The sequence below is a fragment of the Dipodomys ordii genome, unplaced genomic scaffold, assembly GCF_000151885.1.
Source record: "Dipodomys ordii isolate 6190 unplaced genomic scaffold, Dord_2.0 Scaffold22, whole genome shotgun sequence".
Lineage (NCBI taxonomy): Eukaryota > Metazoa > Chordata > Mammalia > Rodentia > Heteromyidae > Dipodomys > Dipodomys ordii.
Window position 1 is genome coordinate 5,614,804 of NW_012267238.1, and position 14,122 is coordinate 5,628,925.

Consider the following 14,122-nt stretch of genomic DNA (forward strand, 5'->3'; position numbering starts at 1 on the left):
GGGGGGGTGGAGGGAGAGGGACTGAGTCAGCTACAAGGAATTCCCTTGCCTCATAGAAAGTCTCCTCAGGAGCCCAGGAGCACGGTTCTGAGAGCTGGAGACCCAGGTATAGAACCAGGCTCAGCTCCACGTTCACCCTTCCTCGTCACACCTGTGTCCTGCGAAATGGGTACAAGCATTGCACCTGGATCCTACACGGTGAAAAATGGCCTTCAGCACAGAACTTGGTTTAAAGTAGATTGGAGTTGTGGAAGGGCCCAGAGGAGTTAGAAGGTGACTAGATGACAGGTGGGTACAGAGGCAAGTCACCTCTGACAGGTGGGGGAGGGGCTTCAGACACCTTTCAGGCCCTGATCTAGGCATGGGAGAGATGAAGCCTGGCTGTCTCTTTTTGAGTGAGGGGGACTGAGGCTCTTTCAGGTAAAATGATTTGTCCCAGGCCAGTTCTGGAGGTTTGCCACACTGTGACTCCTGAGATGGCTTCAGAAGAAATGCACCCAGGACAATGAGACAGGAAAGAAAGTAGTTTGAACCTTTGAAAGAAAGTGTTCATGCTTCTGTCCTGCCGGTGCTCTCAAAAAGAACCCCCCCCCAGCCAAGGGAAAGTGAGGAATGGACCAGGGAGGTAGGGGAGCAGGTCCAAGTGTGGGTGCCCTCTGAGCTGGCTGTCACATGTCACTACTACATGACATGGAATGACTGCCAAGAATTTGTCCGGCTGTCACCCATCATGAGTGGGGGATGTGCCTGGATGTGGAGCTTCTGACCTTTCCTTGCACAGGCCAAGCCTGGTCCTGTGGAGGTTGGGGAACATGTGGGTAGAGAGGTGGGTACCTCAGTGGGCATCTGGGTTGGTACAGGCTGAGCATCCTTGGGGTCAGCCTCCACCTCTCCTGGAGCTTCTTCTTGAGAAACGCAAACTGCACAACAATACGCCTGGCTGGTTTTATACATATGTATCTGATGGTGAAAATGTAGTAGAAATAACCTGCATATCCAGCTAAGGTGGACTGGCTTCACAAATCATGGTTGTCCCACAGGAATGTAGCCAGAAATGCAAACTGATCCATCATGGAAGAGCATTGGGACAGGAAGGTTGAGGGTGAGCTCCAGGGTGGAAGGGATGACACACGGAGCTCCTCCAGAGAAACTAAGCCAGGAGATCTATGCCATCAGGCTGCTAGGTCTATAGCTTGCTCCGCAGTGGGCTCCGGCGGAACCCTGGGGTAGCAAGAAGGACCTCAGGCCCAGGAAGGAAGTCATTATGGCCTATTCTTGGCCATTACCAATCAGGCCTACCTGGAAGATCTAATCACCTTATTTTGCCCATAGATTTTGATTCCCTCACTGCAAGATACCATCCCACGGCCCTTGACCCGTATCTGATTGACAGCTGACAGGTGAGGCCAAGTCAGAAGACCTGTACAGAACTGACTGTCATGGGAGGTCCTGAAGATGCTGTCAGGATACTAGTGACAAGGCTCAGCTTGGGATCTGCCTGGGTACTCACGAGAACAGGGTGCAGGCTGTCCAAGGCCACAATGACTCGCGTCCAGCCGCACCAAGGCAGTACCACACCAACCTGAGGCTTGTCCTTCTTTCCAAGCCTTCTGCCAAAAGGTATAAGGTGCCCCAGGAAGGGCCCATTTACTCTCCTGCAGCCTCAGCTCCAGAGCTCCTCACTGCTGGGCACAGCGCCTGGTCTGACACACCACAGTTCCTCCCTCCTCCCCTCCCAGGCCTCCTGGGGACAAAGTCTGCCACGTGCATCCATCAATGACCTCACTCTGACTAGCTATCAGCAGACTTTCCCTGGTCTGGCAGGAACATCTATCTTACTGTGGATGTGGGCTTGCTACAGCCTCCAGCCCTTCCCCAGGATGGGCTGAGGCAAAGCAGAAAGGGAGTCAGGCTATGATTAGCTGAACTGCCTTTGGCAAGTCCCCGTCCCCTCTGCGCTCTCTGGCCTCTGTGAACTCTGGTGTAGGCAATGTTTGATTACTCTAGTACTCTTAGTCTATCTGGGTGGCTAATAGGCTGCATAAATTTTTATCTCAAGTGTGGAGACTGTCAGTCCAAGGTCAAGGTCCTGGCAGATTTGGTGTCTAGAGAGGGTCTCTTTCTCCTAGATGGAACCCTCTCACCATGTCCTTACACAATGGAAGAGCTGGTTACTCTCTGTAACTTCTCCTCTTCCTAATTCTCCTTCCTTTCTTCCTTCTTTCCTTCCTTCCTTCCTTTCTTTCTTTCTTTCTCTTTCTTCCTTCCTTTATTCTTTTTTCCTTTTTTCTTCTTTCTTCCTTCTCTCTCTCTTTCTTTACTGGGATTTGAACTCATTGCCTCATGCTGGCCAGACAGATGCTCTACCAACCTCCTAGTTCTTTTGTAAGGGTACTGATCTAATATACTCACATCCTCCAATATCACCTATCACCTGGGATTTCAATACAAGAAACTGGAGAGAGTCCAACATACCCCACAGCTCCAAGGTTGGCTCTGTGTGTCGAGTTAATGAACAATGAATTATCCAAAGCAGGGTTGTGCAGAACACAGGACAGGAGCTGGGAAAGCTGGTGTTGGGGGGTGGGGAGTGGGGCTATGCTGGCACCTGATCTTCCACTACTGGCCCTGGGCTTTGTGTCCCAGTCATAGGCAAAGCCTGCCAACTGAGAGACCCTGTAAGATCCACCTCTGGAGTATCTAGCATATAGGAAGCACTCTGAATGGGAAGGGACAAAGGGGTGGAGGGAGGGAGGTGGAAGAGAATGAGGAAGTAAGGAAGGGAGGGAGGAAAGGAAGAAGGGAGAAAGGAAGAGAGGGAGGGAGGGAGAGGGAGAGAGGGAGGAAGGAAAGGAAGGAAGGAAGGAGAAAAGAGAAGAAAGTGACTGCGGGCTGGTTAAGTGACCAGCAAGATGACTGAATAAGGGTTGCAGGCAGCCTGTCCCCATGCAGCTAGTTCTACTGCTGGCTCAGCGCACACAGCTCAGCCTCTTTACAGATGGAAGAATAATCCAACTGAACCTGGCAAAGAGGGACACTGGGTTGCACAAAAAACAACCAAAGGCAAGACATCTCAAGGCTCATGGCCAGGGCCCCTTCTCACCTTCCAAGCCCCATTTGGAGACCTGGTTTCCTAGGCCAGATGGGAAGGTGACTGGAAGATGTGTCAGGGCCTCCAGTGGCCCTCAGCCCTTGAGGGAAGCTTGAAGGCAGGGCTCCTTGGGCTGGGTATTAGGACAGGGACTATGCTGTGAGAGGAGACAGCTGAGCCTGGACCAGACCAAGGGGCAAGAGCCCACCTCTTCTGCATGACCATGGCTGCCCAGGGCTATTGCTGTGGTGGGAACCTGCTGTACCCCAGGAGCTCTGATGGCTCTGAGACTCTTCTCATTCTCAGCATCGTTCTGAGACTCTCAATTCTCTGTTCCTTTGTGCTCTCTCTCTCCCCCTCCTCCCTTTCCTCTCTCTCTTTTTCTCCCTCTCTCTCTCATTCTCTCCACCACTCTGCTCCTTCCCTTTTTCTCCATTGCTGTGTCTCTACCCTCTGATGAGTTTCTTTGTAGACCTGGTTCTCTCTGGCTGCCTCTGTCTCTTCCCAAGGGTCCTTTTTGTCCCTGTCTGGCTTTCAGTGGATGTAACTCTCTGACTCAGCTTCCTGCAGTGACTTCAGCTTTGATCCTGGTCTTGCTCTTCTCATACCGGGCCGCTCTGCTTTGTGTGGACATTTGTCACCTTTGGCTTCAGTGTTCTCTCCGCCTGTCTTACCCTTCTCTCTCTAAAGCTCAGCTGCAGCGCTGGGCTACAATTTCCCCTCCTTGCCCTCCTGCCCACCTCTGGTAGCAATTATGCCGGTCTAGGATAGAGTCTTCCGGGACCCAGACCAGATCCATAAGCAGCACATGGAGACCAGATGGCAACAGATTCCTCAAGAAACTAAACACTTTGGGCGAGAGGGTGTGGGGGGGGCTCTGGAGAGGACTCGGCAAGCCCAAGAGCAAAGACCCACATCCTGCTGCTGCTTCCAGGCTCTGGAGCCAAACCCATCTGCTGCTCTGCCCCTGAGCCCAGAAGCCCAGGACTGGGGCCAGACTCCCAGGGAGGAAGATATAGGCCCATAAATCAAGTCCTCCTGGCTTGATTCACAGGCTGGAAATTTCCATCCTCTGCTGTGACCTTCTCAAGGTCACTAGTGTCAGAAATAGGCCAAAGGCCTGAGTCTGAGTCTGGGCTGTGCTCTCATGGGTGGGAACCAGATGGCCTGGGTTCTAGACCCAACCCCACCACTTCCTTCCTGGCTGTGTAACCTTGGACAAGTCACCAAACTTCTCAATAGCTTCACTTGTCCATCAGAAATAAGTCATTTAGCTGGGAGCCACTGGCTCACACCTGTAATCCTAGATACTCAGGAGGCTGAGATCTGAGGATCTCAGTTTGAGGCCATCAGGAAAATCTGAGACTCTTATATCCAAAAAATTAATCAACAAACAGCCAAAAATGAAGGTATGGCCCAGGTGGTAGAATGTGAGTGTTGAAAGAAAAAGTCAAGGGAAAGCACAGGTCTTGAGTTCAAGACTCACTATTGGCATGCAAACACACAAAAGAGAAAAAAGTCGTTTAGGGGGAGGGGACAAGGAGTGTGATGGAAGGAATGAAATGGTTTAGTTTGCAGTCCAAATGTGTGTAGAGATGTAACAATGAAATCCTTCCCTGTATAAATGATATAAGCTGATAAAAAAAAGAAAAAGAAGAAAAGAAAAGAAGTCATATTTCCCTCAGGTTGGATGGAAGACCTCAAGAGTTCATATGTACATGAAGCAGGAGAAAAATTCAATCAATAATACATAAAGAGTAAATCAACAAATGACTTACAAATAATAAATCAACAAACAATAGTAAATAGACAAACAAAAATAAAAAATAAGCTGGGTGCTGGTGGCTCAGGCCTGTAATCCTAGCTGCTCAGGAGGCTGAGATCTGAGGAACACAGTTCGAAGCCAGCCCAGGCAGGAAAGTTCATGAGACTCTTATCTCTAATAAACTACTCAGAAAAAAAAATCCAGAAGTGGTGGTGTGGCTCAAATGGTAGAGTGTTAGCTTTGAGTAAAGAGAGGCTCAGGGATGGAGTTCAGACCCTGAGTTCAAGCCCCAAGACTGGCAATAAATAATAAAAATAAAACTAATTATTATGCTTTCTTAAGCATAGCCCCGCTCAAGCCACTTTTGCTCAGAAGACTGTTCATTGCCAACTGAGCATGGCCCAGGTGAGCTCTAGTGGCCAGATGTTTGTCCACCTGCACTTGGCTCCCTGGTCTCTGGGCTGCCACCAGCAGGCCTCTTCTCCCTCTCTAGGCTGGAACTCCATCATCCACCTTTCAAGTGGATGTACCCAGGACTCATTCCTCAGCCATAGCTCCTCACCTCCTCAGACAGGCCCAGGGCTTTCAGTGTGGAGAGGAGACTGAAGACTCCTACATTCAGCTCTCTAGCTTGGCCACTTTCTGGACTACTCATTGTGTCCAACTGGTTCCCTTGACTGCCATATTTAACTCATCCAAACTAGAATTTGTAGTTTTCTCCCTGAAACCTTCTCCTCCCCATCTCTTCTATTTCCCATTGCTCAAGCCAAGATTTTGGCAGTCATCTCTTACTCTCACACAGCATACTCAAACGTCAGCAAGTCTTGATGGCTCAGCCTTGAGAACTACACCCAGAAGCCTTTTATGGCTACCACCACCTCTCACTGACTAGCAATAGCCCTCGCTGCTTCTCCACTGCCACTCTCCCCGCTCCTAGCTCCTGCATGACTTCTTTCAAAAGCAAAATGCATTAATTAAAAATTAGAAAAGGTGTGTTTTATTGTGTGTAAATTGCATGTCGATTTTGTATGTGTGTGTGTGTGTGTGTGTGTGTGTGTGTGTGTGCGCGCGCGTGTGCGCACACCCGCGCACTGGTCCTGGACTTGTTTTTACTAAAGGCTAATGCCCTATGATTTGAACCATACCTCCACTTCTGGCTTTTTTAATGGTTCATTGGAGATGAGAGATTCATGGACTTTCCTGCCTGGGCTGGCTTCAAACTGTGATCCTCAGATTTTTAGCCTCCTGAATGGTTAGGATTATAGGCATGAGCCACTGGCACCCAGCTCTAGCTTTTCTTTTTCTTTCTTTCTTTCTTTCTTTCTTTCTTTCTTTCTTTCTTTCTTTCTTTCTTTCTTGCTTGCTTGCTTGCTTGCTTGCTTGCTTGCTTGCTTGCTTGCTTGCTTGCTTTCTTGCTTTCTTGCTTGCTTGCTTGCTTGCTTGCTTGCTTGCTTGCTTGCTTTCATGGAACAAAAAGAAAATGGGACCAATCACATCACTCCTCCTTCTGACCTGCCTAGTGGCTTCCAGCCCACTCTTCACAATGGTTCATATAGCCTTCAGAACTGTGAGTCATGATTATTTATTTAGTAGGTCAAGAAATCTGGGCTGGGAAGGTGGCTCAGTGGTAGAGCGCTTGCCTTGCATGCATGAGGCCCTGGGTTCGATTCCTCAGCACCACATAAGCAAAAAGAAAAAAGCTGGAAGTGGCGCTATGGCTCAAGTGGTAGAATGCTAGCCTTGAGCTGAAGAGCTGAGGGACAGCGCCCAGGCCCAGAGTTCAGGCCCCACGACCGGACCCAAAAAAAAGAAAGGAAGAAAAGAAAAAAAAGAAATCTATTTGAGGTCCTTACTGGCATAGAATAAAATATAGAATAAAATTTTATAGAATAAAATATAAGCTAGGCACCAATGGTTCACATCTGTAATCCTATCTACTCAGGAGGCTGAGATCTGAAGATTGCTGTTCAAAGCCAGCCTGGGCAGGAAAGTTCGTGAGACTCTTATCTCCAGTGAACCACCAGAAAACCAGAAGTGGCACTGTGGCTCAGGTGGTAGATCACTAGCCTTGAGCTGAAGAGCTCAGGGACAGCATCCAGGCTCAGAGTTCAAGCCCCCATGACTGATCTCCCCCCAGACCCTCCAAATACATATATGTGTGTGTGTATGTGTATATATGTGTATTATACACATGTATATAGTTTACTTCTACTTTCTTTTTTATTTGTATATTTGCACTGGATTGCAATATGAAACATTCTTTCACTGCATTGGAATAAATAAAAATTAAAAGCTGCTGCGGCCGGGCTGACCTACCCCTGGGTAGGTCTCTCCCCTCACCCTGCTACATCCTCACTCTCCTCAAGTACTTGCTGTTACTACTACACCCTTGTCTCAGGGCCTTTGCACCAGCTGATTCTGCTGCCTGAAACATCTGTCTCTCAGATATCTGCATGGCTCTCTCTCACTTCCTTAGCATTTTGGCTTGAATGTCAGCTCCTAGGGAGAGGCCTTCCAGACTGGCATGCTTAAAATAGCCCTACTCCTGGCTTGCCTACAGTCGCTTTGCCTTACTTTGTTTTTCTTTGCAGTACTTAAGAGTCCTTGGATTATCGTGCCTTTGTTTATTTCTCCACTGGAATGCCGGCATGGTGTCATACCCTGTTGGGCCCCAGTGCCTGGAATAGAGCTTGGCTCATGGGGAACAGATACTAAATGTACACCCTCTTTGCCCCGACAGAAAGTACAGTCTGGTTTAGCAGACCTCTTGGACTTCCATTTAAATGGTAGAGTCATAGACTGTTCTCCACCCCTCCTGAAAGGTTCGTCATTTCCCCCTCCCCAAGTCTCTGCTGTTCCCTGGAATCTCACCCTGAGACGACCTCTCAGCTCTCCAGAGCCCCTCTCCTGGGAGTTCCCATGCCCCTCTGGGGTCCTGGTGGCCATCCCAGACCACTGTTCCTGGGCCTGCCACATTTATAACCAGGAGCCCTGGGCCAGGGGTGGCTCATTCTGACTGGTGGCATGTGGACCTGTGCTCCATCCAGCCTAAAGAAATGGAGACTCCTGACCCAGAGGCTAGAGGCCTTTCATGGAGGAGAGCGGTCTATGCCCATGGGACACTGTCCCCGTTGCAGGAACCACCTTGCTGCATCACCCCATCTCACCATCCAATCAGAGCGCCCCTAAGGAGCCCAGGCCAGCCTCAACAGTGGCTCAGTTGCCAAGCATGGAGGGGACGGGAGGAGAAGACCCAGTTCATATGCTCTGAGTCAAGGCTCAGTGGCAAATCCCAAGCTCAAACCACTGGAAGGATACATGAAAGTCATGAACAGGAAGTCAAGACCAAAACATAAAAACAAAACAAAAAACCATCCCTCAAGCTGAACCTATAACCCACACCCTCCAGGGCTTGGTCTGTGGTATCTGAAACTCAGATAAGGATGGGCAAGCCCAAGCCCTGGCCAGAGAGCTGGACTGTGGTGCAGGAACTATGTGGCAGACTGTAAATACTGTCCAGTGGGATCTCAACAGATCCATCAAGTAGGGATGGGCCAGCCTTCTGCTGTTTCTGAAGAGCACATGAGCTAACTATGAGGCTGGTGTCCAGACAGTATGGATGGAGGGAATGAGGGCGGTGCTGGGGATGAGGGGAGGAAGACCAAGACTACCCTCTAGCAGCCTAGATTTTCTGGGAAAATTCTGCCTAGGCCACACTCATACCCTTCCTCCACCCTCCTGGTCCCAGGCTGGACTGTTCCCTATACACAGGTGGCCTCTTCTCTTTGCCAAGTGTGGATGCTACTGGGGGCAGGGGATGCAGAATCTCCCAGCTGAGAGGCCTCTTGCAGGAATGCTGGGGGCTGGGTAAGAGGCACAGGCCTGGGAAAATAGGCCATCAAAGCAGGGCATGGCCTGGGCAATTCCTCCCACCATGGAGAAGAGAGGAGAAGGCTGCAGGGTCACTAGAGATGGCTAAATATAGGGACTCTTAGAGTGGAAGTGGTTCCTGCTGGCCATGGAGGCGGGGGGGCATCCTGTTCCTTCTCACAGGGGCGGGATGAGGCTCCTCAGGACCTCTGTGCCTGTGAGATGGAGCTCTGAGAGTAACCAGAGGTCAAGGCCAGAGGCCCAACTTTGGGATTCCTTACTTCAAGTCCAGCCACTTGCCTCAATATGCAAAATGAAAAGACAAGTAGAAGGAAGGCAGAGAAAGCTTTATTATTCAGCCCAGGCAGAAGTCAAGAAGAGAGAGTGAGCACTTTAGCTCATCTTTAAGGTGAATTAGGGTAGGAGAAAGGAGGTGCGCATAATTCTTATACAGTTCCTACCACAGGTATGGTCTGGGGGTACAGTGTCCGAGCTGTGATACGGATACTCATTTTCTCAGCATGTCAGGTGAGGCCTTGTTAGACTAAGAAAGCCCGCATTGCTTGGCAGGGGAGTAGCTTTGATTTCTGTCGCAGGATGTTTATCTATCAATCCTGTCCTTCCTGGATATCAAGGTAGCTGCAAGGTCATGGCAGGAGAACAGGACTCTGTGCAAAGGACATGGGCTTTTCTCCTGCTCTCAGTGGGTGTTTTGGACATTTGCAAGCCCAAGTGTGGAAAAGGCTATTTAGCAAAAGCAGCTTCTAAGTGTTTGTTATATAAGAGTCAGGCCCAGCCATGATCTGAACCAGATGATTAGAAAACTCCAGTCTAGAACTGATGCCAGGTCTTTGTCTATGGCTGGAGCAATAGCTTGGGCATTGTTTTAGGTTGTTCTTGATTTTTTAAAATCATTATCTATTTTGCCTTCCTCTGGGATAAGACTTGTGTTAGACATGCTTTCTCTGGGAGATGAATTTGCCAAAGGCAGGCTACCTGTAGGTGAATGGAGTAAGGTCTTCCCCACCGGAATGCAAGGGCTTGGAGCAGTGTTTTATCCAGTTGGTTCTCTCCACATGCTCCACTGCCCTTAGATCACTGCCTGGCCCATCACAGGTGCTCCACACATATGTATTGAACAGCTGAAGGAATGGCTGCTGAGAAGCCAACCTGGCTTTCAGCAATGGCCTGAGACTAGTCTTGGAAGAAAGGATTGAACTCTGAGTCTGTCCATCAGAGATGGACTTACCAGGCATCAACCATTATGCTGCAAATATACATCAATATGTGGTATGTTCAGCACTGTGGGACCTAACTGATATGGGAGCCAAGAGGGAGAGAGAATGGGGTAGATCCCAAGGGGCTATGGGCACAGCCAAGGACCCTATGTGTAGCCTGGAGGTGTCCAAAACAGGGTGAAGAGGGTGATTCGTTGTAGATATTTCTAGGGCTAGACGTCTGGCTCAGAGTTAGAGCAAGCACAAGGCCCTGTATTATTTAGAAAGGGGGGGGGATTTCTAGAACTTCTCCTTCTATTTATGGTTATCTTACAGCAAAATTCTTCAGATAATCACCTTAAAGGTGAATTACACCTTTTTCTATTTTAAAAAGACAATTTACAAAGGTGTGTGTGTGTGTGTGTGTGTGTGTGTGTGTGTGTGTGTGTGTGTGTGTGTTGGTCCTGGGGCTTGAACTCAGGGCTTGGGCACCGTTCCCTAGTACAAAGATAGTACTCTACCCTGTAAGTCACAGCTCCACCTCCAACTTTTTGATAGCTAATTGGAGATAAGCTTCTCATGGGACTTTCTTGCCCAGGCTGGCTTCGAATCATGATCCTCAGATCTCAACTTTCCAAGTAGCTAAGATTATAAGTATGAGCCACCAGCTCCTGGAAAAAGACAATTTTACTGGCTCTTTTGCTGATGACAGAGGATGCCTTCTAGCAGATACCAAATAAATACATAGCAACCCTAGCCATAGGCATTGCTTGTGTGTGTGTATGTGTATGTGTGTGTGTGTATGTGTGTGTGCCAGAAATATTACGTCTTAAACTTAAGCCTTGTGCTTTCTTGCTCATAGCCAGCACTCTACTACTTGAACCATGCCTCTAATCCAGCTTTTTTATGACTAATTGGAGATAGAATCAAAAGTCCTTCTCTGTTTTCTGCTTGGGCTGGCTTGGAACCTTGATTCACCCAGCTCTCAGAATCACAGGTAGCTAGGATTATAGATAAGAACCACCAGTTCCCAGTACAGGCATTGTTTTAAAAGAAAAGTCCTACTTTTAGAACAAAATCTATGCTGTAAAGGGAGAAGTATGCAGACTGATATTTCGGGATAAATTTGTTACTGTTTGTATCATCTCTCTGGCATACCAGAATTTTGGAAAACAATATAATTTAAAACTTATTTTAATTATTTTGAGATGAAGAGTTTCAGTGTGTTTTGCACAAACTTATCAAAAATCTTTTAAAAGTAACACTTTTTCATAAGTTTCCAGTAACAACTGACTGACACTAGTTAGATAAAACTTCAGCCACAAAGTTACAGGAAGAATTGAAAATGGTCTTTGTGATTTAGTTACAGGAAGAATTGAAAATGGTCATTGTGATTTAGTTAACACAGCTGGTGGTGCTGTAGCATCCTTGGAAGATTTTCTTTTTTTCTTTTGGTTTATATTGGTAGTAGCTGAGGTTTGAACCTAGGGCCTCATGCTTGTTAGGCAGGTACTGTATACGGACTGACACCCCTGTCCTTTTTGCTCTAGTTAATCTACCGCCCCCCCCCAATCTAGTTTCAAGGTTTGAACTCAGGATCTGCTGCTTTGGTTACTTGTGAGATAGTTTTCTACCCTGACCATCCTATTTATACTTCCGACAATAGCTGGGTTGACAGGCATATACCACTCTGCCAGCTTTAGGATAGAGTCTATTGAGATGGAGCTTCATGAACTTTTTTGCCCAGATAGTATTTTATTTTTTTGGGTCCGGTCGTGGGGCCTGAACTCTGGGCCTGGGCGCTGTCCCTCAGCTCTTCAGCTCAAGGCTAGCGCTCTACCACTTGAGCCACAGCACCACTTCCAGCTTTTTTCTTTTTGCTTATGTGGTACTGAGGAATCAAACCCAGGGCCTCATGCATGCAAGGCAAGTGCTCTACCACTGAGCCACCTTCCCAGCCCCATGCCCAGATAGTCTTGAACCTGACCTCCATCTCTTGTACCTGGGATTACAGTTGTAAACTCTTAGCTCTACCTAGGAAAAATGTCTCCTTCTCTTTGTTATCTCCTGTGCATGTGATCCTTCCTAGCAGTCCCTTCCCAGCACCTGTAAACCAGGTAACTGGCACACATGAGGCAGTGGGAGGTCCCCAGGCTCCATGGTCACCTTCTCATCCACTCCAGTCATTTCTCCTCATTCTCCATTATAGAATCTCTCTCCACCATAAATCTCTCTCTGCATACCTACATCTGGTACAGGCTGTGCACAACTACAGGTGCAGGCCAGCAGTTTGGTTCTCACAATAAACTGTCCTCTGCCTGAACAACTATGTGAAGGTCTCCTTTCTCCAATCCTTACATATGGTGTGGAAACCAGGGAGGGGATAGTGTAGGAGTTGCTGGATCCCCAAGTGTCAACATGCCTCCTGGCTGCCCCTCTTCAAATTCAAACTGCCAAAGGAAGGAACCCCATGTACAACCTCTCGCCTTTACCATTGCTGGCCACCCATCCAACTATATCATTCGTTGCCTGTTTACATCTGGTCTGCATGGCATCACACCAGAGAGATCCCCTATGCCTTTTAGTCAAATCAGTTCTGTTGTTCAGGGATGCCTGAAACAAGAATTTGACTCTCACTCTAAGAGACTACAGGTGAATAGGGACGCCTTCTACCCATTGCCACTTTCTCCACATTCACCAGACTCCCTCATTGTGTTTCCTATTCCAGTGGGGTCCCATCCATCTTTCCTGAGCCAGGACACTCCCTTGGGATGTCTCCTATGCTCTTTTCTACTCAAGGACTCCACAAAGCCAAAATGCCTTACTCTCAGAGATCTGGACACTTTCTAACACACTGGTAAATGGTCAGAGGATATGTTCAGGCTTTGTTTGCTCTCCTTGTTCATCCTTCTCGGTCTCCGTAAGTATATTCCCTCTGTCAGTCTTCACCCTTGTGCCTGCCAGGCTTGTGTGGCTGACACAGGATGGGGGTGGGCATTAGCTTCCCAGCCATCTTATCTAGAAAGGTAACTTTCTTTGTTCCTCCCTTCGAGAGCACCCACACTGTTGTATACCCCTTCCTTTCTGCTCATCTGTTTGTCTGCTTGCTTACTTACTCAATAAAGCTTAGCCAAGTTTTTCTTACCATCATGACTTGTCCAGAACGTGTCATCTGGGCCACATGGTGAGTTTTCATGAGAACCCCCACCCCCACTCTTCTACCAAGCTTTACCAAAATTGTTTGAAAGATCTCCTGTTCTGGTTAATCAATGTTTAAACATGGAGATTCTGTTAAATTCTGTCTGTTGGCAGACAGTTTTGTGCCTTGAGTTTTGTCTTGCATTTTGTTTGATGGTGCCTGTTTTTCTAGCATTGACCACTTGGTTCTATAGTGCTATGGGCCAATGTACCTCTTGCTACCAGAATTCCAGAAAAGGGTTGATTTTTGTTGTTGGTGGTGGTGGTCATGGGTCTTGAACTCTGGGCCTGTGCACTGTCCCTGCACTCTTCAGCTCAAGGCAAGTGCTCTACCAGGAAAAGTGTCATTTCTGGTTTTCTGGTGGTTAATTGCAAATAAGAGTCTCATGGACTTTCCTGTCCAGGCTGGCTTTGAACTGCAATCTTCAGATCTCTGCCTCTTGAGTAGCTAGGATTATAGGCATGAGTCAACAGTGCCCTGCTGATATTCATTTTTAAAACCTAAATGTGCTTTAAAACCTTTGTGCACGTGTGTGTTTGTGTGTGTGTGTGTGTGTGTGTGTGTGTGTGTATGTGAACATGTTTAAAATAACCAAACTAAAGTGAATATATTTTGAATACTGGTATTTTTTGGTACTGATATTTCCTGAAATTTCTTGGTTTTTGACTTCAATTATAACTACTTTACTGGCTCCACAGTCCAAAAGATAAAAACAGGCAGTTTAAACTCAAACCATGAGCCGAGAATGTGGCTTAGTGGTAGTGTGCTTGCCTAGCATGCATGAAGTCCTGGGTTGGACTCCTCAGTACCACATAAGCAGAGAAAAGCCAGAAATTGCATTGTGGTTCAAGTAGAGTGCTAGCCTTGAGCAAAAGAAACTCAGGGACAGCATCCAGGCCCTCAGTTCAAGCCCCACAACTAACAAAACAACAACAACCAAACTTTCTATTGATCTCCTTGTTGCTTCAGTTGGAAATAAA